The sequence below is a fragment of the Buteo buteo genome, chromosome 4 (genome assembly GCF_964188355.1).
Source record: "Buteo buteo chromosome 4, bButBut1.hap1.1, whole genome shotgun sequence".
NCBI lineage: Eukaryota > Metazoa > Chordata > Aves > Accipitriformes > Accipitridae > Buteo > Buteo buteo.
The window spans coordinates 18,266,821-18,292,893 of NC_134174.1; the positions used below are offsets into that span (position 1 = coordinate 18,266,821).

General features: G+C 39.8%; 1 long non-coding RNA gene and 1 other non-coding gene across 2 annotated transcripts in view; both read right to left on the minus strand.

Annotated features, from left to right (window-relative positions):
- Window positions 1-4,332: 4,332 nt before the first annotated feature.
- Window positions 4,333-26,073, minus strand: part of LOC142030545 (uncharacterized) — a 117,392-nt gene continuing 95,651 nt past the window's right edge. Inside the window, exon 2 of the long non-coding RNA XR_012650215.1 lies at window positions 4,333-4,427. This is a non-coding gene — a long non-coding RNA (uncharacterized LOC142030545). The remainder of the gene's footprint in view (window positions 4,428-26,073) is intronic.
- On the minus strand, window positions 4,545-4,626 carry TRNAL-AAG (transfer RNA leucine (anticodon AAG)). The gene has a single exon. It is a non-coding gene; the product is annotated as a tRNA-Leu (tRNA).

A 26,073-nucleotide genomic window follows, 5' to 3' on the forward strand; every position in this document is an offset into this window, starting at 1 on the left:
AACAGTGTTGATAACGTAAGGGTGTTTTAGCTATTGGTGAGCAGTGCTTACACAGCACCAAGGCCTCTTCTGTTTCTCACACTGCTGTGCCAGCAAGTAGGCTGGGGGTGCACAAGAAGTTGGGAGGGGACACAGTTGGGACAGCCGACCCCAACTGACCAAAAGGATATCCCATAACATATGACATTGTGCTCAGCAATAAAATCATTAGTGTTTGTCTTCCCAAGTAACTGTTAGGAATGATGGAGCCCTGCCTTCCTGGAGGTGGCTTAACAACTGCCTGCCAATGGGAAGTAATGGATGAATTCCTTATTTTGCTTTGCTTGTGCGTGCAGCTTTTTCTTTACTTATTAAATTGTTCTTATCTCAACCCATGAGTTTTCTCACTTTTACCCTTCCAATTCTCTCCCCCATCCCTCTGGGGGAGAGTGAGTGAGTGGTTGTGTGGGGCTTAGCTGCCTACTGTGGTTAAACCACAACAGCCCTTTTTGGCTCCCAACTTGGGGCTCCAAGGGTTTGAGATAACAACAGATTTAATTGGAGTGTGCTAGACTTAAACGGTAGTTGTTATAGCTGTTTAGGTACTAATTGGCAGGCTCCTGTACTTACCATGGGGTTTGCTTGCCTTACTATGTATTAGAGTCTAGTGCTCGTTAATGGCTGCTTTTTGTGTTTGATTTTTGTTGTACTGCCTATCATCTTACTCTGGTGTGCCTGGGAACACTTTGATAACAGCAATGGCGATGCGCCTGGGCTGGCAGATGGCTAGGGCATTGCCACTGTTCCTGGGCTGCTGGAACTCCAGCATGAACTTGAGTCGAAGAGACTGTGACCTGTGGATAAGTACACGTGGGAGCAGGTACACCTCAAAGCATCTGTGGCCGCAGGTATGTCCACACTGCAGCAGGTGTACTCCTCAAGGGATTCTGGCCCAAGGTTAAGTCCACACTAGAGCAGGTACACATTGAGGCATCTGTGGCCATGGATAGGCCGTACCAGAACACTTCAAACTGTCTGTAGATAAGCCTACACCGCAGAAGGTTTACCCCTGAAGAGACTGTGGCCCATGGTTAAGGTCACAACACAGAAGGTACATGTCTAAGAGACGGTGGTTATGGAGAAGGCCATGCTGGAACAGCTACACCCCTGAAGAGACTGTGGCCCATGAGTAAGTCCATGCTGGAGCAGGGGCAAGGAGAGGAGTTCATTGCTGTGTTAAACCCTATCGCCTGATCCAAAGAGACCAGGCATGGATATTGTAATGGATATACCTTTAAATTGTTGTAACTCATGATTTGAGTTGCATGTTATAGGAAATACTATAGCAAGAACCACCCAAAACAATGGAGGATGAGCTTTGCAAGAAAAAGTGCAAGTGCAGCAGTGACCTGACCTGAGATGGCTTTGGTGCCCAATAGCTCCATGGAACACACCACCTCTCCTGTTCTCAGTGACCACCATAACAGATGGAGCCCAAAGTCATAGACTAAATGAACTCAATGGACATCTTATGGACATTTTATGGACCTTTTATGGACCTTTTATGGACATTTTACAGGGGTGGCCCATAGACTACGAGAAAAAAGAAAGCTGCCTGCTGGGGTTAGTCCGCAACACTAGTGATGTGGTTTACTTGATTTCTAGGAGTTAATTTACTTGGTATGACATGGCAAAGTTGATTAAGAAGCTGAAGTGATATCTAACCACATGGAACATGGTACCTGGATTGAAAACTCACAGGATTCAAACAATAATTTTAAGCAGGTGATCAGAACTGATTGTGCTTTCACTGAGCTCCAACAGGATTGGCTTTTAATTGGCCATACAATATTTAACATCTTGAAAGACTTGGAATAAAATAAATGACCAATAAAACTGCAGATGAACAAAGAATGCTAAATAATGAAGCAGAAAAGACACCATATTACTTTTCAAACAATACATTACCAAACAGTAGACATTTTAACACAGAAAAATAAAAAGACATACACCTTAGAGCAAAGAATGCTGGGCTGTAGAGATGAAGCCCTGAGAAGCACTGTCTCTGAGTAGGACACAGAGATCTTACTGGATAATTAGGTAAATATGAGCAGAGAATATGGCCACTGCTGCCAAAATCTGTCAATTTATAAATGAAAATATTAATAAAAATACTTGACTTATTCTGCTTTTGCATTTGGCACTCTTTCAGCTTCTATTATTATATACGTCCGGTTCTGGTATTCATAATTCAAGAAGTAGGTTGTCAAGTTGGAGACAATTCAAAGAAAAGCCTCAAGACTAATCATGGTATTGGGGAAAAAAGAGAGTGGGAGTATTCACGAAGCTAATTGCTTTAGGATCATGCAGTCGTAAATGGAAAAGTTTATTGGACCAATGCCCCAGTCCTGTTCTGAAACTACCTCTGAGAAAGACTCCATTGAAAACAGAGGAAATCTAGAGAGGCTTTGCCTCCATAGGCTAAGTTAGCTTCTTTGGATTTCTGTCCTGGTATTGCCATAGTAAACAGCTATGTGATAAGAGGAGTTTTTCAATCTAGTAAAACAAATTATAGCAGAACCCAACATCTGGAAATTGAAACCATAAAAATTCTGCATATTTTAAAGTTAAGAAATTAACTACTGGAAAAGTTTACAAAAGATCACTTGGCAGTTCATCACTAAAAATATGAAAATCAAGACTAATTTTTTTCCTATGAAATATATTCTCACTTAAACTGAAATGAGTACAGGAAAATGTGTAGAAAGTCAGGCTAGATGATCACAATTTCCTTTTCTGATTTTATGGGTCTGTGATGTTCAGAAATTTGAATTAGAAACATAACTTCATTTCAGTCTAGTTAAGAGATGGCCACCACATATCCTAGGCTGGTAAAAATCTGGGATCTAGATGCATACCATTTTGAAAATTTAAGCCTTAAACAACAAATCATTAGTTTTATGAGTTTCAAAGTTGATGAACAGTGTTCAAAAAGAAACGACTTTCCAGCAAAATATTTCCACATCTAATAAGCCATAACATAGAGATGTACTACTGATATTTAAATTTATAAATAAAAGAACCAAGAAATAAATACATTTTTAGAATCAGCGGGAGAAGAACATTTTCAGATCGTTTCCTAACTACTGAATGATATTTAAACATTGAGAATGTTAGATCCAGATGGGCATGCTGTGAACTATTCATAATGTTAAATGCTAATATTCATAAAACAACAGCTTTCACCCTTTATGGATTGAAATACATAAAACTGTTGCTGGCCTATTATTGTTGCTTTCATCTGTGAACCTTGAAGAGGTTTTGATTTTAGCAGTTAATTGTATTTCAGCAGAAAATTTCCCCCACTTGTCCTACTTTTAACATGCAGTAAAGTCATAAGTGCCTCAGAGTTGAAGTTAGTGATCTGTGTGGGCTTGAGATTCAAGGTATGAACGTTGTGGCATTGCTCACAATGCACTATAGGCTATCCATGCCAAAGGAATGGGACAACCTGTTCATGCATTTTCATGACACAGAACGAACATAACCAACATGCATACCAAACCTCAGCATACTACTTATTGGGTACTGCTGCTTTAAAGGACAGTATTTCCTGAAAATCTGTGTGAAGTACTGTGAAGCACATATTACTGTGCACAGTCAAGTAGAACAACACCCAAAATAAAGCGGGTCATGGTAACATTTTTAAATGGTGATTGAGCACGAAGTGTTACTTTACTCACACTGCGTCTTTAACAAGGAAGAAAAACACAGTACAAATGAATCAGAAAAGGCTAGAAAACAAAATTTTCTTGAAAAAGGAAAGTAGGGTGAACCAAAATTGTCTTTACCTCTATGTTGCTCAAAACTATAGTTCTCTTTACTGTGTTAACTACATGCACAGCTCAGAGGTCACGATCAATTTGTTAAAGCAAGTAAAGATAAAACTCACTTTGCAGGGGCAAGAGGTGAGGTTTGGGGGGGCACCAATTTTTATTGAAGTGAAAGACCTAAATATCTCTGATCTTAGCTGAAAAAAAAAAAATCTCTTTCTACTGTAATGATTTATGGAAGGCATATCTGAGTTACTTTGTATCTCCATTTTCCCCTGTGGTGTCAGTTCCCAAAACAAGCCACCTCTCCAATGATTCACTTGGACCATGGAACTGTAATGCATCATGAAAAATGCAGTCTGGTCAGAAAGCTTAATCCAGTTGATAGTGAAGACAGAAGAAAACAAAATTAGACTGGACTATTTCAGCTGCAAGGGACTTATAATGATCATCCAGTCCAAGTGCCTGATCTATTCAGGTCTGACCAATAGTTAAAGTATGTTGTTAAGGGCCCTCTTGGTTTGGTTTATACAATATTTGATACACCCCAGGATGGGGTTTGCCCTATTGGCTACCAAGGGCACACCCCTGACTCCTGTTGAGCCTGCTGTCGACCTGTTGAGCCTGCTGTCGACCAGCACCCGCAGATCCCTTTCCGCAGGGCTGCTCTCCAGCCACTCCTCTCCCCATCTATACTTATGCCCGACTTTCCTCTGTCCCAGAAAATATTCCTGGCAGCGGTGGGATTCGAACCCACGCCTCCGAAGAGACTGGAGCCTTAATCCAGCGCCTTAGACCGCTCGGCCACACTACCCAGCTGCAAAAACTCCCTCCCTCTCCAGCACCTATAGCCTCCAGCCAAAATGCAACTCTTCGCAGGATGTTTTGAAACAAATAATCCCCATCCATGACTTAAAGACAGTAGGAAAAAGGACCAATAATGGCTCTTTCTATAGGTAGAGACAGACACTGCTTGCAGTGCACCACATATTTCTAGTCCCCTCGTTAGCTGTCAGGGAACATCAGCTGGAAAGTTCTAGAAATATCTCCTTGCCTATGAACCTGTGATCCCTTCCCAAGAAAAGAAAGGGTGATGGTATATTTGGGGGAGGAATGTGTGTTGACCTTGCATTCAACTTTATATTTTCATATTTTTGGAGTGTAGTGAGAATGGGGCAATGAAACATCTGTCCCTTCATGCAAACACAGTCACTGCAGTGTTTACATCATCTACTCTAGGCCTCTAACAGATGCTATTTGGAGGACTGATGTTAAGTAACAACATTTCCTAATGAATGAAGGAAGGAACATAAGTCCATGCATCAAAGCAAGACAGAGCATCAAAATTAGATGTCTAAAACAAGGAATGTGGGTACTCTGCTACTATGCAATATGCCATGGCGTGAAGGTAAAAACAGACTGAGGTCCTAAGTGTTGATGCATTATTCTGTGATGCCTGTAGAGCATGGAATTCAAGGGCTTGTTTTATGATCATTTTGACTTTTCCAGGGACAGTTCAACTGAAACATGTATTACAGATTCTTTGATTCTACTTAAATGCTTCGACACCTAGGTAGCTGCTTTCCTGATTCTGTTCTTCAGTGCTGCTTTTGCTTCTGTTCTTCAGTGCTCCGTGCCCTTCTGCCAAGTAGGTAATGTGTTGTCAATAATTCAGCAATACTAGATGCTCAAGCATCCTGAACAAACTGTGTGCATATATATATAACTATACAAAATCTGGGCGATTAAATTTCTTTAAACCTGTGTTATAGTTTAACCCCAGCCAGCAACTAAGCACCACCCAGCCACTTGCTCACTCCCCCCTCATCGGGATGGGGGAGAGAATTGGTAGAGTAAAAAGTAAGAAAACTCATGGGTTGAGACAAAGACAGTTTAATAGTTAAAGCAAAAGCTGCGCACAGAAGCAAAGCAAAACAAGGAATTCATTCACAACTTCCCAACGGCAGGCAGCTGTTCAGCCATCTCCAGGAAAGCAGGGCTCCATCACATGGAATGGTTACCTGGGAGGACAAACGCCATCACTCCGAACATCTCCCTCTTCCTTCTTCTTCCCCCAGATTTATATGCTGAGCATAACATCATATGGTATAGAATACCCCTTGGGTCAGTCGGGGTCAGCTGTCCCGGCTGTGTCCTCTCCCAACTCCTTGTGCCCCCCCAGCCTTCTCACTGGTGGGGTGGGGTGAGGAGCAGAAAAGCCCTTGGCTCTGGGTAAGCAGGGCTCAGCAGTAACCAAAACATCCCTGTGTTATCAACACTGTTCCCAGCACAAATCCAAAACATAGCCCCATACCAGCTACTATGAAGAAAATTAACTTTATCCCAGCCCAAACCAGCAGAATGTGTTGGAGTAAGAACTGTATACCACACAGTTGTTCCAAATACTGAATATGACACATATACTTACCAGGGGTGGAGTGTGCAGGTGCTGCATTTAATTTTCTAGATTTGTAGTTCTGGGGGAAACTTTTCTTAGTTCTTCACACAAACTGAGCCAGTAACAGTAAAAATTTAGGTCTCTCATAACATGTGCAACATGAAGAACCCTATCTGGGTTATTTCTAACATTCAGATGCTGATTCTGTGTATATAGCTAATAGCCCAGCCTCCTATGGACCTGATCTTCCCAGATGGACAACTGTGTAGCATTTTCTGTCAAGTGATTCAAAACATATGAGCCTCACTGTGAAGTGCTAGTAGCCTGGTGTGTAGGTTCTCTGACATCCTATTAACCTGTAACTTATGTCACAGTCCTTACAAATCATGTCCTCTTATCTTTGTGCTAGAGTCAAATGATTTTTTCTTTTTGTACAGTATTGATATGAGCTGCCTCAATGTTTGTGGAAGGGCATTGCTCCTGGGATTCAGCTCCAATGCCTTGATGCACTCACAATATAAACTGATACCATCTCTCTACCTGTTTTCAATGATATTAGTAGTTGCTCCCTCTTTCCTAAGCAAATTTCATATTTAGTATTAACTGCTGCATAATTAAGGTCTCTAAGGAGCCATTAGTGAAAAAGATTTTGCAATATGTAAGTGAACCTAACTTCTTCCTTACATGAAGAATTGTATTCCTATTCCTCTTCATTTAGATGGAAGCACACAGTTTATATTCTGTAGCTCTACAGTAAGTTTTTACAGCTATTTTCTCTTTGTATGCTTTTTTTAGATCATTCCCCCAGCATGCAGAAGCACAACGGAAGGCTTGCTAATATGGAGAGCTCTGTTCAATCAGGAAGTGCTTAATCAGGTCACCCATTTTATCAGGTTGTCTTTGCAGTAGTTGGTGTGCATAATGAAAATGTCAATGATTAGAGACAGAAGCTATAGCATTGTGTTATATTTGGCCAGTGTAATATTTTAATGTTTCAAGCGTTTTATATATCTTTATGGACTTCATATTGTTAGTAGCCCCAACTAAGAGGGTAAGATAAAGTAGACCTCCTGCATGAACTAAAGACAGTAGGGATGGTAATTAATCCCCACTGATGAAGCAATGTTTTTTTCTTGGGGCTTATATGCATCAGGATTGATATGCCAGCGGGAGAAAAAAATCAAAGATAATTCTATATGAAAAGGCAAGCTAGATGTGGAAAAGCAACACACCCTCGTTAAACACACAGGACAGAAAGGTTCTGAAAAAGAGTGTAGAGAAAGTTCATATCCACTAGGGTATTTAAGGGGAGGAAGAATGACTATGTAGAAGGGTTGTGCACACCCAGCCATATAAGCAGTTTCTTGTGTTAGAATCATGGGATCATAGGATAGGATCTTGTGATAATTTAGGGTGGAAGGTGCCTGTGGAGATTTCTAGTCCAGCTTCCTGCTCAAAACAAGGTAATCTCTGTGTTCAGACCAGGTTGTTCTGGATTTTATCCTGTTGGGTCCTGAAAACCTCCAGGGATGGACAGAGACTGTACAACTTCTCTGGATAACCTGCTTACAACCAAGATTCCACTCCTTGCTTCTGCAGAAAAAGTTTCTCCTTATATTCGGTATGAAACTTACTGCAACTTATACCCATTGTCTCTTATTTTCCTTCCATGCACCACTACACAGACCCTGGCTCTGTCTTCTCTATGACCTCCCCATAGGTACTGGGGGGGCAGCCGTTCAGCCTTCTTGGCTAAACAAGCCAGGGTGCCTTTGCTTCTCCTCACAGGGCAGGTGCTCCAACACCCACCTCTCTTGGTGACCCTTCAATAAACTTGCTACAGTTTGTTGATGTCTATCTTGTATTGGGGGGCCACAACTGGACACAGCACTCCAGATGCAGGCTAACGAGTGGTGAATGGAGGAGGATAGCCCCTCCCTTTGATCTACCAGCTCTGCTCCTGTTAATATAGCCCAGGAGGCTGTTGGAGTTCTCTTCTGCCAGGACATGCTGTTGGATCATTTTCAGCTAGCTGTCTGACAAGACCCCAGGGCCTTTTTTCACAGAGCTGCTCTCCAGTTAGTCTGTCCCCAGCCTCTGTCACTGTAGGGTGTTCTTCCTTTCTGTGTGCAGCTCTTCATATTTGGTCCTGCTGAAATTCATAAGGTTCCTTCAGCCTGTCCTGTATAGCAGCCCTGCTGTCAAGCATACTCTTTGGTCTCCTAAATTTGGTATCATCTCCAAAGCTGATGACAGGACACTCCACTGCCTTTTCCAGACCATTGATAAAGACATTAAATACAAGATATCCCAGGTTAGATCTCTCTGGCACTCTATTTGTTACCAGTCTCCAATATGAGTAAGACCCATTAACCTCTACCTTTTGAGCCCGATCATTCAACTAGAATTTTACCCATTGGTTGTTCACTCACCCAGCCTTTAGTGTCCTATCTCACGTGCAAGAACATGGTAGAAGACAATGTTGAAAGCCTTCCTGAAATTTATATAAATGACAACCCTCACCCTCCCCTCATCCATAAATCCAGTCATTTTATCACAGAGGCAACAAGGTTGGTCAGGTATGATTTACCCTCAGTAACCCAGTCACCTTTTTCTCCTCCATGTGCCTAGAGATGTGCCCCAAGAGGACTTGCTTTATGATTTTCCCAGGGACAAAGTGAGGTTGAATGGCCTGTAGTTCACCAGCTTTTCTTTTTTGATCATTTTTGGAGAAAAGTGCTTTTCTTCACTCATCAGGAATCTCCCTCAATCTCCATTATCTTTGAAAGATGACAGAAAGCAGCCTTGCAAGCACATTGGTCAGTTCTCAGCATCCTTGGATGCAGCCGAACCTATGGACACATATAGATTGAGGTTTTTTCAGGTAACACCAGTCTTGATCCTCATCCACTGCTAATAGTTTTTCCCCTCCTTCAAGCTTTTCATCAATCAGAGAGGCCTGGGAGACCCCATTGATGAAAAGTGAGGCAAGAGTGACACTGAGTAACTCAGTCTAGTTTGCATCCACTGTCTCTAAGTTACCTGCCCCATTCAGCAATGTTCCCACATTTTCCTCTTCAGTGTTTTGCTACTAATGTAGCCATAGAAAATTTCCTTGCTGCTTTTTATGTTCCTTGTAAGCATCACATCTCAGTGAGTTTTAGCTTTCCCAACACAATCCCTACATACATAGGTAATATTTCTGAATTCTTCCTTTGTAGCCTCTCCCATTTCCACCTCCTCTTTTTTTGCATTGGGACAGTGTCCCCCCACAGGATCCCACCAAGAAGTTTTCTGAATATGCTTACGGATACTTGCCTGAAGTCCAGGGTCAGTATTCTTGCTCCTCTCTTTCCTCACTCCCCTTAGCATTCTGAGCTCCACTGCTTCAAGGTCACTACAGCCGAGACTGCTATTGATTATCATCTCCCCAACCAGTTATTCCTTGCCTGTGAATAGCAGAACCAGCTGCGTGTCACACAGCGTTGGTCCACCCTGTACTTCTGTCACCTTCAGAAATCTGCTTGACTGCTTGCATCCCACTACATTGCCATTCCAGCACGGTACAGGGAGGTCAAAATCTCCCATAAGAGCCAGGGCCTGTGATACAGAAACTTCCAGTAATTGTTCTCCTTTTATGCCTTCTCTGAAATACTATTGATTTGAATAAATTGAATGAGAGGAGTCTGGCCACAAAATAACCTTGTCATTGCCCCTGAGAGAGCAGGAAGTCAGATGCTGAACTTCAGTGATATGCTGTGTTGAACAAGGCAGATTCTCAATGTGGAGTCCAGGGACTGCAGTCCTGACAAGTGCAGGCTTGAAAACTAGGTGGGTTAGCTCTTCCAGCATGCATGAAGGGCCTGAAGGTACAGTAAATCAAGGACTGCAAATAGATGGCTATAGCCTGCACTCTGAATGCAAGCACTTCACAGAAACAGAGCACAAGATCAAAGCTGTGGCAGAACTGAACCTGGTGGCTTACATTCACCTTGAGAAGTCATAGCAATGACTAATGTTTACTTTACAGAACTCTAGTCAGACATCTACTTAAAATATTCAGGATTCATGGTTTAAACGGCAAAGCCTCTGTCCAGGTGGCATAAACCAGTCATAGAGTCAGCAGATCTGACCCTTTGAGCAGTGCACTTCCAGCGGAGAATATTTGGACAGAAGAGGCAAGTCATTCAGCACAAGATTCACTAGCCTCACTTACGACTTTCATTCAGTCACACACCTTGGTCGTTTTAATAGCAAAAAGATACAGAAGAAGTGCAGCAAGGAACACTAAAAAAAAAAAAGCCTGTATTCTTGGAGTCTAATTACAGTTCCCATGATGAGAACAACAACCAGTTTAGGGCTGGAAAAGAGGTGCTGTGAACAGGGGGTCTGTACAGGAGGCCAGGGGGAAAAAACCACTGGTATTTTAAGGTGGACTAGCTAATCTATCACATAGAGATGTGCTGCACCTCATTCAGACACTCTCTGGGTCTGTAAGAACTGCTGACAACACCTAACAGGTATGCAGTTTTACTGATTACAGACAATAAATTTATGACTGCATTAGCATAAAAGAAACTTATTATACCTTTCCAACACCATTATGCTTAAACAACCATGATTAAACTCCTAAACCTTAACTTTCTCACTTTGGGATAGCCTCTTAGATCACTGTTGTGTAGATACACTTTAGTGAGCTCTCAGACAGCTAGACTTGGACTTAGAAACAGTACACTTACAGCAGCACTGTGCCAAGCTTCGATTTATTACTTTTGTTTCTGAAATCCAGGCTTATTGCTTCAGGATGGTGCTCTGCTGGCTCACACAGAGGTACTAGCTCACTCACAAGTAGCACAAGACCACACTGTATAGTGTAGAGTGACATGGAAATATAAAAAATAGCAAATCAAAGCTTCAAATTTATTGTGGAAGCTGCATTTTATTTGCCATTTCTACCTGTCAGGGGCTACCCATATTTGTTCTAGCATGGCTAGATACAAAAGGGTTATGATAAGGTACCATATTTTACCAATAAATAGCTTTCCATTATGATTTACACTACACCTTGAGCTTAAAATTTTGATTTGTTCTAGTAGGGATCATATTATACAAATCTAAATGATAGCAAATATATTAACTTATATCAGCTTTGAGGATTTTTTTTATATTACTATTTCTTATTGGAATTGCAATAAACTGCAGGAGTCTGTACAGCTGTTATAAGGTTGCCCCATTGCTTTTCCACATAAGGCATGTTTAAATTGAAGTATGTAATTTTAATGCTGCCATTGTTTTAATCTTAATTTTGGCTTCATGGCAACCACAGTCTTGATAAACAGCAATGTTAACTGAAGTAGTTTTTGTTACCAAGAAACTTTCTCACTCATTGGTGAAAATATCTGTTTGGGGCAATATTCAAATCCATGTACATTTATGCACATGTACGTATGTATAAACATTTTGAAAACCACATTGGTATTCCCGACAGTTTATTCCTCAGGGTAACTTTTCATGTGGCTTCATTTATATTATCCTCTGAAGTAAAATATAACAAGCTCAGAATTTACCCTGTTTAATTGTTCTATGATCAAAATATACTGAAGGAGAAACCTATCTAGTCAGCTAATGTGATGTTGGTTATTCTGTAAATACCCACCAAATGTTAGAAAATTTAAGATCATAAAGTTTTATTCTTATTGGACACATTACTGCACTTGGAAATATAAATTGGTATTAGCTCAATATTGAATCGTAAATTATATTTTCTATGTAGATTAATAGTACAGCTGGATTTCATGGAATGGCACCCTTCTGGGGTATCATGTTGCAATTATTTTTACTCTTTCCTTGATGCTTGAAATTCTATTTTATTCGTGCACAAAGTTCAAAGGTTTGGATACTTGAATTGAACCATTTACCATATGCTAAATGTTCAAAAATTTCTTTATTATTTTCACCAAAACTGATTCAAGGGTGTGTTGTTTTTTTCCCGGGCAAGGGGTAGGTTTTTGGCTGGAATTTTGAACGTTAGTGTAGGAGAAACATATTTTTCTATGAAAGTGTCTCTGAAAGGAAAGAAACTCCAGATGTGACCATTTCTCTGCAATATTTTAGAAAATACTCATTGAGTATCTTTTTGTTCCTCTCTTCTTCATGTTTCTGACTTCTTCCTCAACCTCCCTTTCTTTTCACCAATTAAAGAGCATCCTTTTTTGCTACTATAATTCATCTCTTTATTCTAAAATCCTCCCAGCTGATTCCCACTTCAGCCTGGATTTCTCTTCATTATCCTTAATATTTCTTTTTTCTTCTCCGATAACAATTAAGTCTTCTTGACAGCTTCCAAATGTTGTCATGGGAATTGAGCCAGCTTTGCAATGGCATTTGTTGTCTCTTTTGTCTGGTCTCAGCCTAAGCCTGCTGTTGTTTTTGCCAATCTCTTTTCCTCAAAGACTCCTTTGGTCAGAAGTGTCAAAGACAAACCTGAGTATCTCCTGCCTGGTGAAGCCTCAGGGAATTTAACAAGTACTTTTAAATTTTTAAAAAAATAGATGTATAACCTTCATTAGTACACTCAATAAATATGCACTGTAGAAGTCAGGAATTGTCATGTTCAGAGGTGGCAGTTAATGAGAAATCTTAGTTTATACTTACAATGACCCTTTAGTAAAAGAACAAGAGGGAAGAATTTTGAGGAATCAGATCCATGTTTCTGATTCATTCACTCTTCCAGCATACTCTAACAAGACACTGAATGAGGATATTCCAGGGCCTGTAGGATTTCAGTCCATTCTTCTGGAAGGGTCAATCACCTTTAGAGATGCTCTTTACATAATCTAGAGAAGACCAGAGTTTGCCCTATCTTCTTATAAGGACAGCAACACTACAGCTCCTATGGAGGGAAGGACAGGTTTCGGGCAGATGCAGAGCTGTCAGACAAAACATAACTCTTCCCCTTTCATGTTTGGCCCTCTCCAGAAAGAGGAGAAAAAGAAACAAAGAAAGGAATGACTGAGAAATCAATAAACTTTACTAAGATTTAAACTTCCCAATTAAAAACCTGCCCTGCTTTATTTTTAATTGTGTGTCCTGTGAACTGGTATTGCTTTTTCTTCCAAAATCTTTCAAATCTTATTGTAGCTATTACCTTTTATGGTTAGCTTCCTATAAATATCTCAGAGCTATTAATGAGTAAAATAAAAATACTTCATAAAAAGAATACATTGGCACCATGCTTGGTTTTTTTTCATGGATCTACAGTGTAAAATGAATAGGACTGAGCCACATTGTTCCCTTAATTTGTAAAGAGAAGTACAAAGAAATATCATAGAGCTCTACTAAAAACTTAATATTGTCTTAAATTGCTGTTATCATTTTGTGAGTGAAGCTTAGAAATCCCTTAGTTTTGTTACAGCTGAAGAACAAAGCCAAGGAAATGGAATAATTCCAGCTAAACTCATATAAGTGTTAGATTCTACAAAATTTCTGCCAGGCTTTTATTATCTGCTCATACACACATGTGGTTGTTTAGTGTCTCTCAGATTATTTGCTTAGTTTTCTCTCACCAAATGATAAAGTGAAGCAATTTTTTAGTATTTTTCAACCACACCAAGTAAACTCCAAGGGTATTTCTTCCAGTCTTCCTAAATTGCATATATAGCATCTTTGAATACAACCAAAAGCATATATTTAATTTTATTAATATTGCATGAGGTGAGCAGAGACAAAATAACATTATGGCACTAGTTCTTTTCAACAGCTTTGTTATTCTGATGAACTCAAAGCTTTTTAAAAACACTATTTTAGTCTTGAAATAACTACTGCCTACCTCTGTTTAAAAGATGCATAAACTAAAATCCCATAAGGTTTAGTGAGCTTCCTGAAATCAAGCAATGAGTTAATGAGTGCACTTAGGGCACCTAAACTGGTTATAAACTTAAGGGTGTTTGTGTGAATAAGAAAATCTGGAACTATTGAATATATCATAGTGGTTAAATGGCAGACAGAAATTAATTGGAGAAATGGAGCCAGGGATGATTCAAGCTTTGATTCTGTCTTTTCAGCAGGTGGGGAGACTGCAGAGGGGGCAGCTGTTCTCCAGCCTGTTTGCAGCATATTCCCCCATGGCAGTGAATCCCAGCCTGGATAAACACTCTCAGACCCATCACTCAGCAGGCTGGGAGACACGTCGTGATCTTCACCTCACTTTGCTGTGTGGACATAGTAGGGAAGTTAACCAAAAGTTGCTTGCTGAAGAAACTGCAGAAGAAGCACCACAGAATAGGAAAAGGTAAGAGAAATAAAAATTATCCTTTGTATGCTCTCATTTCTGATGATTGTTTTTTTATGCACAAATCAAAACTAGTTTGGAATTAAAAGGATTGGGAAAAAGCAGAACATGAAAATCAAATAACTTTAATTGAACTTTTCTCAGTTTTGCCAGCTGGAAGACATTTAGTTTGTTTGTTTGTTTGATTTTATTTCAAATTTCTTTCCTTGCTAATTGCATTTTTTCTGAATTTTCCACGGACTTGCCTTTCCCTTATGACATATTTATTATAGTGTACTGAATACTAAGCTGGAATCCATTCTGATATGAACAAAAAATAAAAGAGAAAGACAGAAACAGATAGAAAATTGAAGAAAGGAAAAGAAAGAAAGAATAGGGGGAGAGAGAAAGGACAAACACAGCCCCAAAAATCTTTCCACAATTTTTTGTTTCCAAAGTTACTTCAGATTTTGTGCATTTAAAATTCATCCTGATCCATGAGGTGACAGCCTTCTGAAGGCTGTGTATTAATTTGTCATCACATCCCTTTTTTGTTGCATAGTTTAGTAAGATGCAATAATTTCTCCTGTATCACCACCAGTTTCTTCCACAGCAGTACCAGTTTACACAAGAATGACAGCAGGAACACAGCTGTCAGACTAAAGATATTTGGTTTGTCTAGTTTTGACAGTGAGAAACCCAGAGTATTTGCTATTTCATGAACAGTACAAACATCTCAGCTATTTTTAACCTTTGTCATCATGATCAAAAATAAAACTTACATGAAACACAATGTGAGCCATGGTGCTTTGGATCCATTTCAAAAATTGCACCCCTTGGGGTTTCTGTTCACATCTCAGCCAACTGGGTAGAGCTTGAAGGCACAGGGACAGAAACATCTGCCTACAAAATAACTGATCATATTCACCTCACATGCTCAAAGCTAGAATCAACTAAAGGTCTCAACTACTGTAACCAATGACTATCTGACGTTCCTGTTTTCTGACAAGTTATTTTAAGCAATGAAGACAACTTAAGAGACTCAGTGCTGTGCTACATGAAAGCCCAGAAAACCATTCTCATGCCACTGGGTAGTCTAACAGCTTATACTTATTTTCATACAGTGTCATCCTTTATCACGATCCCATGGCACATGATTAACAAAACCACTCTCCATTCCTTCTCCACAAAGTTTTTATTATTGTGTATTTTCTGTTTCCTGAAAGAAATGCAATGTGAGGGGAAAAAAAAAAATAATCCAGAAGACAAAACACAGCATACATCAGTTAGGAGGAATAGAAACAAATCTCTGTTTCTTAAAATGGTCTCTGAAATATTCCAATTGATAGTATATCTCTAGATTAAAATGAAGCAGAAAAAAGAGCTGGTTTTACATTTAAGGATCTCTGATCTTTTGCCTTTATACTCTGTGGCACTTGCAGTAAATCCAGAGTAAGACACTGAGCTTGGTAGCGCTGCAGACAGCCTAACAACATGGTTAGAGAGAGTAGAATCAACTGAACAAGTTTAAAGCTTTATAGCGTAGTCAAGGTATATATTTTACTAGGTAGTTTGAGAGGCTTTCTTGATTCATTCAGTTTTTTACCAACTATCTCCTTTGTAAGCTACAGTTAGTTCTTTGTTTTTATATTTATATAGGGCCTTTTTTAAAACACCCTTGACAAAATCTCAAAACACAATGCTCTTCCTGTGAGTACCAATACAGTGTTGTAACCAATGCTGCAAGCACAATACCACTGCTGGAAACATTAGTAGAGGAAACATGGGATACCTTTTCCCCCCTCAGGCTTACATAGATATTGTAAGAAATATATCATTGTTGGTTTACAGGACAATGGCATAGCTTCCAACAGCCTATCAATTCTTCCCAGAAAGTGTCAGAGAAGCAGCACTTTCAAAGACTGATTTAGCAATACAGCAATTTCTCTAAGAAAGAATGTATTTTTAATGATGTTTCACCATTTTTTGACAACGGCTTTTCATGTTCATTTATTTTAATTATGCTGTGTATATGTCAAAAGATCATTCCCAAATCCAGAAAGAAAACACTCATCTTTAAAATGAATCGATTACACTAAAAAATTCAAACACCAATAGTAAATGATGTTACTGAAATTTAAGAATAAGGTGAATTGCTCTGAAGACATTTTAATAACAAGGAGGGGAAAGCATGTGTGGCTTTCCATTTCTCCGTGAAATGCCCGGACAAGGGGCTGTAAGTAGACACATGGAGCAATGCACGTGCAGCAGGCTCAGTGTGCAAGGAATTGCTTGGTACTGTAATGTACCTGTTAATTCAGCTAATGACTAGTGAAAGTTAAAATATATTCAAGTGCATTGAAGTAATTGAGGGAATTCACCCCATGTAGTTTCAGTATGTCTGATTTCACGACATCTGAGCTCAGCTGTGTATCATGGCTACAATGTTAGAGGAGAAGTGCAGCTGAAATTAAAAATTTTAATCTGATTATTATAAACCTAGAATACAAATTCTTCCCTAGCCTCCAGTTTAGTCATTATCTCTCACATTTCTATTGTGCAGAGTTATCTTTTTACACCACAACGTTTTTCTTTAGTCAGCATATTCAAACCCATTCAAATAATTAAGATTTACAATACACTACATAAGTGTGACTGGTAAGAGAGCACATATTAGCACAAGCCTTCCAAAGTTCTTAGAAATTGAATTTTCCAACAGTCTTTCAAAAGCAAAGCCTAACCTCTGATGTAACAGATACAATGTTTTTCCACACTGATAAAACAGAAAAGATTTTATCCATGCTTAATAAGCTGAAAGTTTTGTTTACATAGACATAAACAATTGAAATAATAAATCAGCATATCCATATACATGAATCCAGAAATAGCAAAACAGAAATAGGGGATACAGGCAATTCCCACCGACTCATGGTCTGAGCTGTGGAACGGATGAGCAGCTATGTGTGGCTTTCAGCTTTTGTTGAGCTGTGTCAAAACTTCAGGGTCTTTCTGCGCTACTCTATCTAAGCATTGATTTACAAAAGACCTGGCTAGGATCATGGCATTCAATTGTGATAGCTCCTTTTTAAGGCTTAGCTTCTTCATTTTCATGAGTCCAATAGTCCTGCATAAATTTGCTGCTCAGTTTTGTGTTGTAACTTCCTCTGTGCTGGATCTCTGGGGGGCATGAATACCTTAGAGAATACAAGCTTGGTTGCTTGGACTGGTGAACCCCAGAAGCTGATTTCTGAGCTTTCATTAAATTTCCAAGTGGATGCCCAGCCATCTGAGGGACCAGAGTGAAGAGTGGGGATCCACCCATTAGGTTCTCTGTAAAATAATCTTCATGATGCCTTAGAATGTATTCCCTGAAAGAGACAGCTAAAAATGAAACACAAACGATGCATTCAAAAACCCATGAGTTTTTATGGTAAGTTGGGTGACATATGGTAAGTTGACACATTTACTGTAACTGAAACGAAAATTAAAGACATACTGGAAAAAATGTTACAAAGTCTTAAAAATAGATATTTACTCTGCACAGGTTGAAGTGTTAGTCACAACAGAAGCAGAGAAACTACAGAATTACATTATTAGGATTATCCATTCCTTGTTGAATTAAACCACCAATTATTTGAAAGATCAGGTCAGGGTGTTATAAATGTGTTTTTTGATGCAGTAAGGGTGACTCTGTATTCTGTCTTTGAGGAAAATACAGTAACATACTAAATTTAAAATAAATAGTGTGTGAAGTGGCCTTAATTTAGGGAATTAAGTTAATTCTTTTCAGTAAATTTGATTAAATCAAATACATGGATTCAGTATCATTTAACCAATGAAGCTTAGATTCACATCTTTAACTAATTCAGGCTGCATTCCTTGGATGTCATATGTAGAAAAGTTGTAACTGATCATGACTGAGGCCTGAGAAGAATGAAACAAAAACTCTAACTGCCCTTGGTATAATGAATAATCTTTATGTTTCTTCTGCTGCATGTTCCCACCATTTTTTTAAAGTTAAAAGGTAAATACTTCCCTTCTGCCAGAACTGGAGACATTTTTTTTTACTTGTATGGCTCATAGTACAGACCGAAGGCTGTTCCAGGGCTGTTGCATAACCTCCCACCAAGGGACATATTGTCAATTATTTTGCCTAAGGCATTAAAACAATCTTGCTGCTAGCTCTGGCTAAAAGAAAAAAAAAAAAAAGTGAGAAATGTTTTTATATTTGTGTTGTTGTTTAACCCCAACCAGCAGCTAAGCACCACGCAGCCACTCAATCACTCCCCCCCCCACCCAGTGGGATAGGGGAGAAAATCAGGAAAAGAAGTAAAACTCGTGGGTTGAGTTAAGAACGGTTTAATAGAACAGAAAAGAAGAAACTAATAATGATAATGATAACACTAATAAAATGACAACAGTAATAATAAAAGGATTGGAATGTACAAATGATGTGCAGTGCAATTGCTCACCACCCGCCGATCGACGCCCAGCAAGCCCCCGAGCGGTGATTCCCTGCCCCCACTCCCCCCAGTTCCTAAACTAGATGGGACGTCCCATGGTATGGAATACCCTGTTGGCCAGTTTGGGTCAGCTGCCCTGGCTGTGTCCTGTGCCAACTTCTTGTGCCCCTCCAGCTTTCTCGCTGGCTGGGCTTGAGAAGCTGAAAAATCCTTGACTTTAGACTAAACACTGCTTGTCAACAACTGAAAACATCAGTGTGTTATCAACATTCTTCACATACTGAACTCAAAACACAGCACTGTACCAGCTACTAGGAAGACAATTAACTCTATCCCAGCTGAAACCAGGACAATTTGCTACAGAACATACTAAATGCTTTATGTCAATAGCACTCTCCTAAGACTCTAATTATTGCATTTACAAGTCTGTGCAGTTATGTTAAAACTAAACCCAGATCGTAACTGTGCTCACTTTCACTGCTAGTTAATAGTTAAGGACTATTGTTACCATATAGATATCTAACATCTTTGTGGTTCAAAATTTATTTTTGTTGAACAAGTAATACAGCCATGTTATAAAATTGATATTAAGGCACTCAGGAGATAGTAAAAAAAGAGTTAATTAAGCTTATTTTCTTAAATACTTAAGTGATGATAAAGGAGAAGGAGTAAGCATTGTATCAATTACATTTGAAACAACTAAGGGAAGTTGTGAGCTTGGGCGAGGTTTGAAATTACTTAAAGAAAAGCACTAGAAATAATATAATGAGTGGAAAGCACGAAACAATATTCAGTCTGGGATTTTCAATGAGTCTTTGGGCTCTCCAGTCTCTCCAGATTTCTAAGTTTGCAGTTTAGCATGGCCCAGGAAAGAAGTCAGTACTTCCTGATTATGACTTCATTAATTAGACTGGGCTGAGAACAAACCTTTCTTGTGACTGCTTATGTGACCTGGAGGAGATTTGTAAGGGTATAGAAATTGGAGACAGCTATTGATTCAAATATTTTTGGTGGAGAAATTTGCATTAATGCCAGTATATCTACCCATTATTTCTGGCTACAGAGATTACTACTGTCCTGGTTAGTATAATGAAAAATGAAAATTGAAAAAATTAGCCTGTGTTTAAGAACTAGGCTCTGTGCCTGAGGTTTATAACACACCACAAAGCTATGCCAGCTCTGGTCTCAAAGCAGACCCTCGAAACTCTCCACCTTGTCCTGATCTCCTGTTCTGCAGAAGCACATGTAAGCAGGTGCAGAAAGCACACAAAGTACACACTAAATTATACCAAGCTGCTAATATTGGCCAGGCGGCTCGGTATACCCATGAATATAGTTTATTTACATAAGGTAGGAGGCCTTCTCAGACATGCCAGATTCTGTGAGCTCTAGAGGATGCTCTTCACCTGCCATCAGGGTCAGAACCCATGTTAACTGTATCTACATGAAGCCACAGTGGTTATACAAGTAAATATATCAGTCCCAGTAAGAGATCCCTGGCCCCCAGACCTACTGGTGCAGAGTGTCTCAGATCCATATGACTGAGGTTTAGCCCAGTCTACAGCACAACACATAGTATAATGTATAATACCATCCTAGATATGTTTTCTGTTCAAAGTATTCAAAATAAATAAAGATGTGTCATAGGCAACTAGAGTGGATTTTATGATGTGAAACTGAGAGTACGGGTTTCACATACTGTGGACTGGCATTTGAGCCTATGGAAGTTCTTGAGGCTGCAAAGCCTTCTCAGCTAGCACTGGAGGACTACATTGGACATCCGCTGCATCTTTGTCCACATTGCTAATTAGAATGATCTATTGGAATGATCCTTGGAATGATCTATCTTCCAGACAATGTCCAGGCTTTTTGTCCGACAGAGAGCTAGCTCAAGCACTACCAAAAAAAGAACCAAAAAGCAAAATAATCATTCCACAATGTGAACAAAAGGACATCCAGTGTTCAAGTTCTCTCCCTGATCCTTTTTTATTTTGCAACATAGACATAACCTCTGTGTATAGACAGTAATTTGGCTCATTAAAGTGATCTCAGGACAACACTCCTCTAAGCAGAACTTATCATATCTCGATACAGGGGGCATTGTGCATGAACAATGACATAGGAGTAACAGGGACTGTTCTGTAGTCCAATCTCTGCTATCATGAGTAATATCTCCTAATCCCTTTATAAATATGCCTATCTATCACAAAACTAGGGAGTGAGGACAAAGTATTTCCTCTTTCAAAACTTACAGAAAATTATCATTTTGAAATTGAAATTTATTATTAATTGGGTTCCTCTCTAAGCCTCAGATAAATCATGAACAATTTTATAGCCATTAATTTCTGTGCAACTGTTGTTTATTTTGCTTAAATAACATTTTACAGCCATGGTCAGAAAACGTGTATGCCCAGTGGCAGTTCAAATGATGTTTAGCTTGTGAGATTTGTCACTGAACACTACTGCACAGGGGCGGTGTATTTCCTGCTCATGTATATATTTCAGTGAGCACTTCTTGTTTTAGTGTGTAGTAGTGCCAGGCTTGATACTAGCACTGCACTTTGCATAAGAGGGAAAAACAGCAAGATTTTCCTCAGGATTATAAAGTTTTGATGGGGGTGGACTCCATGTTCCCAGGATAACGGACACCCCTTGCACACTGATTGCCTGGTTGCTCTTGTAACATCAGAGCACCACTATAAGAAAAATGAAACATTCCATATTTTTTTAAAAAAACCTACTGTCTTTTGTAACATGCATATGAAAGTATAAACAGAATACGTGTCTGAAAGAGACAAATTGAATCTGCCTCTTCTGTTCAAATTTAGTTTCTTGGAACTGTAGGACACATAGCACATAAATTGAGCAGACTACTTACCAGACAGAAAAGTAGAAAGTTCATATGTAACCACGACATTTTGAGAATGAAAAAGCTTAGTATGCATAGCAGCTCCACATCTACATTGTGCACTCAGTGGCAAGAGGACATATGGAAAAAATAGAAATGTCATTGCATTAGTCACTGAATTAATGTTGTGGCTGCCTGTTACTATTAAGGTTATGACTTATACAGGACAAACTCTTCATTGTTTTTGTTTATCTGCACTAGTTATACTATTTACATGTTTTACTTTAACTGTGTTGGCGGCAGAGATGTTTTTACATTTAACCGCTCAAGCAGAGCTACAGAAGCAGTCACGTCAAATAATAAATAGCAACACAATGTTTCTATGTGCAATAAACTATATTCAGTTCACGTTTGATCTAAAATGTGATAGATTTGGGGAACATATCCTTTACTATGGCAGATACCACATTTTGGGCTTATAGGTACATTAGGAATGGGAGCTAATAGACTAGGCAGTTTAAACTACATTGCAAATTAAGGAGATATAGTGATTGTAGTATGTGTAAGTTTGAGGAAACTTCCCAAATTTTATGCAGAATATTGACACATTTTATGACATCTTCTCATGATTTCTACTTTTTGTTCATGGAAAATATATTTCAAATCTTATCTTTCAGTTATATAAACTAAAACTTCCCAGGTCAACTCTTTAGTAATTTAAAATTCAGTACTGTCATAGTTCTCCGAAGTAACTCTTGTTCAGCTGCTGTTTCATACACCAGTATACCTGTGATACAGCAGACATCTAATATTGATATTTTTATATCCATATTGATTGACAAGTTTAATTATCTTTCTAAAAAAAGTCTGGGAGAAAACTGATCATGTGATGTGTGGTACTTATCTAAATCATTATGTATTTAAATCTAAATAAAGCATATGTCTCAATTTTTTTGAACTGAAATAACATGTTAGCACATTTTATTAATTCTACTTAGCAGCATTTATGTCAGCGATTGGTTTAAGTGGATTTATCATGTAGACAAGATTCAGGATAGGCAAGAGCTACAAAATCACTTACCACTGATCTTAAGACTTCATTTCTAAAACTTTCCCAGGGTTGCAGAAAAAAATGAAGATATGGCACTGGCTTTGGTAAATACTAAATCACAGGTGCTTTATTTTTTCCTTTTTACTGTTAAATAAAACTATACAACCCTTTCACAAATGTGGGGGAAAAAAAATAATTCTCCAAATTAAAAAAAAGTCAGAACTCAAATTTTCACACGGTCACACTTACTAGCAATTTACAGACTAATCCTCAAAACGGCATACAGTCATAGAACTCTTATACCTGCTTCAAAACTGAGATACAAATGAAGTTTTGTCCTGAGCTGTGCAGAGTCTAGGAGGAACATGAGCAGGCAGTATAGTAACAAGAAGTAGGTTCAAAGTCCTGAGCTCAGACAGAGGATCAGAGAGAAAACAGAGCTTGCAAGAGTCTGCATTTAGCCATCAACTTAATACAGCACTGCAAAACATAGGTCCTGTGCAAGTGAGGACTAGTATCTAAGTTACAAACTCATCAACAATAAGCAACAACCTGCCCAAACTCCACCTGGATCCAGCTGTAGTGAGTGAAGCCCAATCCACTGGGAGCATCCAGGCTACTCCTGACAGCAGCAGTTGTCCGTGGAGTGGTCGGTCCTCAGTGGACGACTGGTGAGTCTCAGCCTAGGTAGCAATCCAGGAGTTAGAGCACTTCTGGGAAGCAGTTCAAGCTCTGTCAGTCTAAAATCCAGGACCCTCTTTGCTTAGAGAGGGCTCTGGTGTCTTCCCCTTCTCCCTCCTCCTTCTCCTTTTCTTTCTGCTTTTGTCTTAATCCAATTTCCTATTGATTTTCAGTCACTCTTCTGAGTATGCAGGAGCCTTACAAAGTCAGTGGATAGAGACAAACACCTTACTAAACCCCTTTCAGACACTGGAGACTGTGGATCTGCATCTCTCCACTCACTGAAGGAAGGTGCTCTGAATCATCCTGCCAAACAGACAACAGCTCTTTACATATTACCAGACCTAAGTACCCATAATAGAAAATGTGAATGCAGACAGAGAAACTAACAACATGGTCCCTTTTTACACCAGAAATCTGGAACAGATAATAGAACCAAAGACCAAGACCATTGTAACTTGCTTTCTCCTGCTCATCAAAACAGCTTTGCAGGATTTTCTTATCACACAAGCCATGCATTTTCTGCCTGTGAGCAGAAGGCTTTTCCACAAGCTTTATTTTGGCTCTGCAGGTTTATAACCCTAGCCACAAATCTGTAACCAACTTTTTAATTTATGCTTATTACGACCTCTAAAAAAGTGAGCAATTCACTGAAGAAATTAGGTTATGGAGGAGATTCTGAAAATAAGCATGAATATATTACAACTCTATGTCTAACCAAAGCTTTTTGCAGTAATTGAAAGGAACAAAATAAATAGTGTAATTCAGTACAAGGAAAGTCATTTTACATTGTTAGGGCTTGGTTGGGGTTTTTTCTAAATTAACAGCATGACATGTTTTATAATCACACTTTAGTCATTCTGCTGTGCTTGTGTTTTAACCAGCTTGCACAACTTCAGCAACGTGTTGAAGATGTTGAAACTTCATTGTATTAGGGTGAAAAGGGAATGTGTCTGGCTGCAGTACTGAGGTAAGAATGCTATTTCATTGATGTACACAGTGGTGTCAGAGCAGATTCCATGTTTTTAAGACAGATGTATACAAACCTGTATAATATAAAGAGGTGCTCAAGCTCAGAGCCTGGTTCTTTAGCAGTGAAAGCTGCTGTGGCCACAATTGGAAAGGGGCAGATCTGGGACCAGCTCTGTTAAGGTAGGAGTACGTGAAGCTGCAGTGTCTCAGTACCCTTGAAAATCCCTCAAAAGTGCTAAAAATGTCAAAAGCATGAGCCATTTCTACAACTGAGGCAGGGAGAGTGAAGGCTGAATCATAGAATCCTAGAATGGTTTGGGTTGGAAGGCACCTTAAAGATCATTTGGTTCCAACCCCCCTGCCCTGGGCAGGAACACCTTCCACTAGACCAAGTTGCTCAAAGTCCCATCCAACCTGGCCTTGAACACTTCCAGGGATGGGGCATCCACAGCTTCTTTGGGCACCCTGTTCCAGTGCTTCACCTCCCTCACAGTGAAGAACTTCTCCCTTACATCTAACCCAAATCCACCCTCTTTCAGTTTAAAGCCATTACCCCTTGTCCTATCACTACATGCCCTTGTAAAAAGTCCCTCTCCAGCTTTCTTGTAGGCCCCCTTTAGGTACTGGAAGGCTGCTAGAAGGTCTCCCCAGAGCCTTCTCTTCTCCAGGCTGAACAACCCCAACTCTCTCAGCCTGCCTTCACAGAAGAGGTGCTCCAGCCCTCTGATCATCTTCATGGCTCTTCTCTGGATCTGCTTGAGCAGGTCCATGTCATTCTTATGTTGGGGGCATCAGAGCTGAACGCAGTACTCCAGGTGGGGTCTCATGAGAGCAGAGTAGAGGGAGAGATCACCTCCCTCGACCTGCTGGTCACGCTTCTCTTGATGCAGCCAAGGATGCGATTGGCTTTCTGGGCTGCAAGCGCACACTGGCGGGTCATGTCGAGCTTCTCGACAACCAACACCCCGAAGTCCTTCTCCACACGGCTGCTCTCAATCCATTCACTGCCCAGCCTGTGTTTGTGCTTGGCATTGCCCTGACGCATGTGCAGGACCTTGCACTTGTCCTTGTTGAACTTCATGAGGTTCACACGGGCCCACCTCTCAAGCCTGTCAGGGTCCCTCTGGATGGCATTCCTTCCCTCCAGCGTGTCGACCGCACCACACAGCTTGGTGTCATGGGCGAACTTGCTGAGGGTGCACTCAGTCACACTGTCCGTGTTGCCAACAAAGATGTTAAACAGTGCTGTTCCCAATAGCGATCACTGAGGAATGCCACTCATCACTGGTCTTTACTCGGACATTGAGACATTGACCACATCTCTTTGAGTGCGACCATCCAGCTGATTCCTTAACCACTGAGTGGTCCATCCGTCAAATCAATGTCTCTTCAATTTAGGAACAAGGATGTCATGTGGGACAGTGTCAAATGCTTTGCACAATTCCAGGTAGACAACATCTGTTGCTCTTCCCTTATTCACCAACTCTGTAATCCCATCATAGAAGACCACCAAATTTGTCAGGCACAATTTACCCTTAGTGAAGCCATGTTGACTGTCACCAGTCACCACCTTATTTTC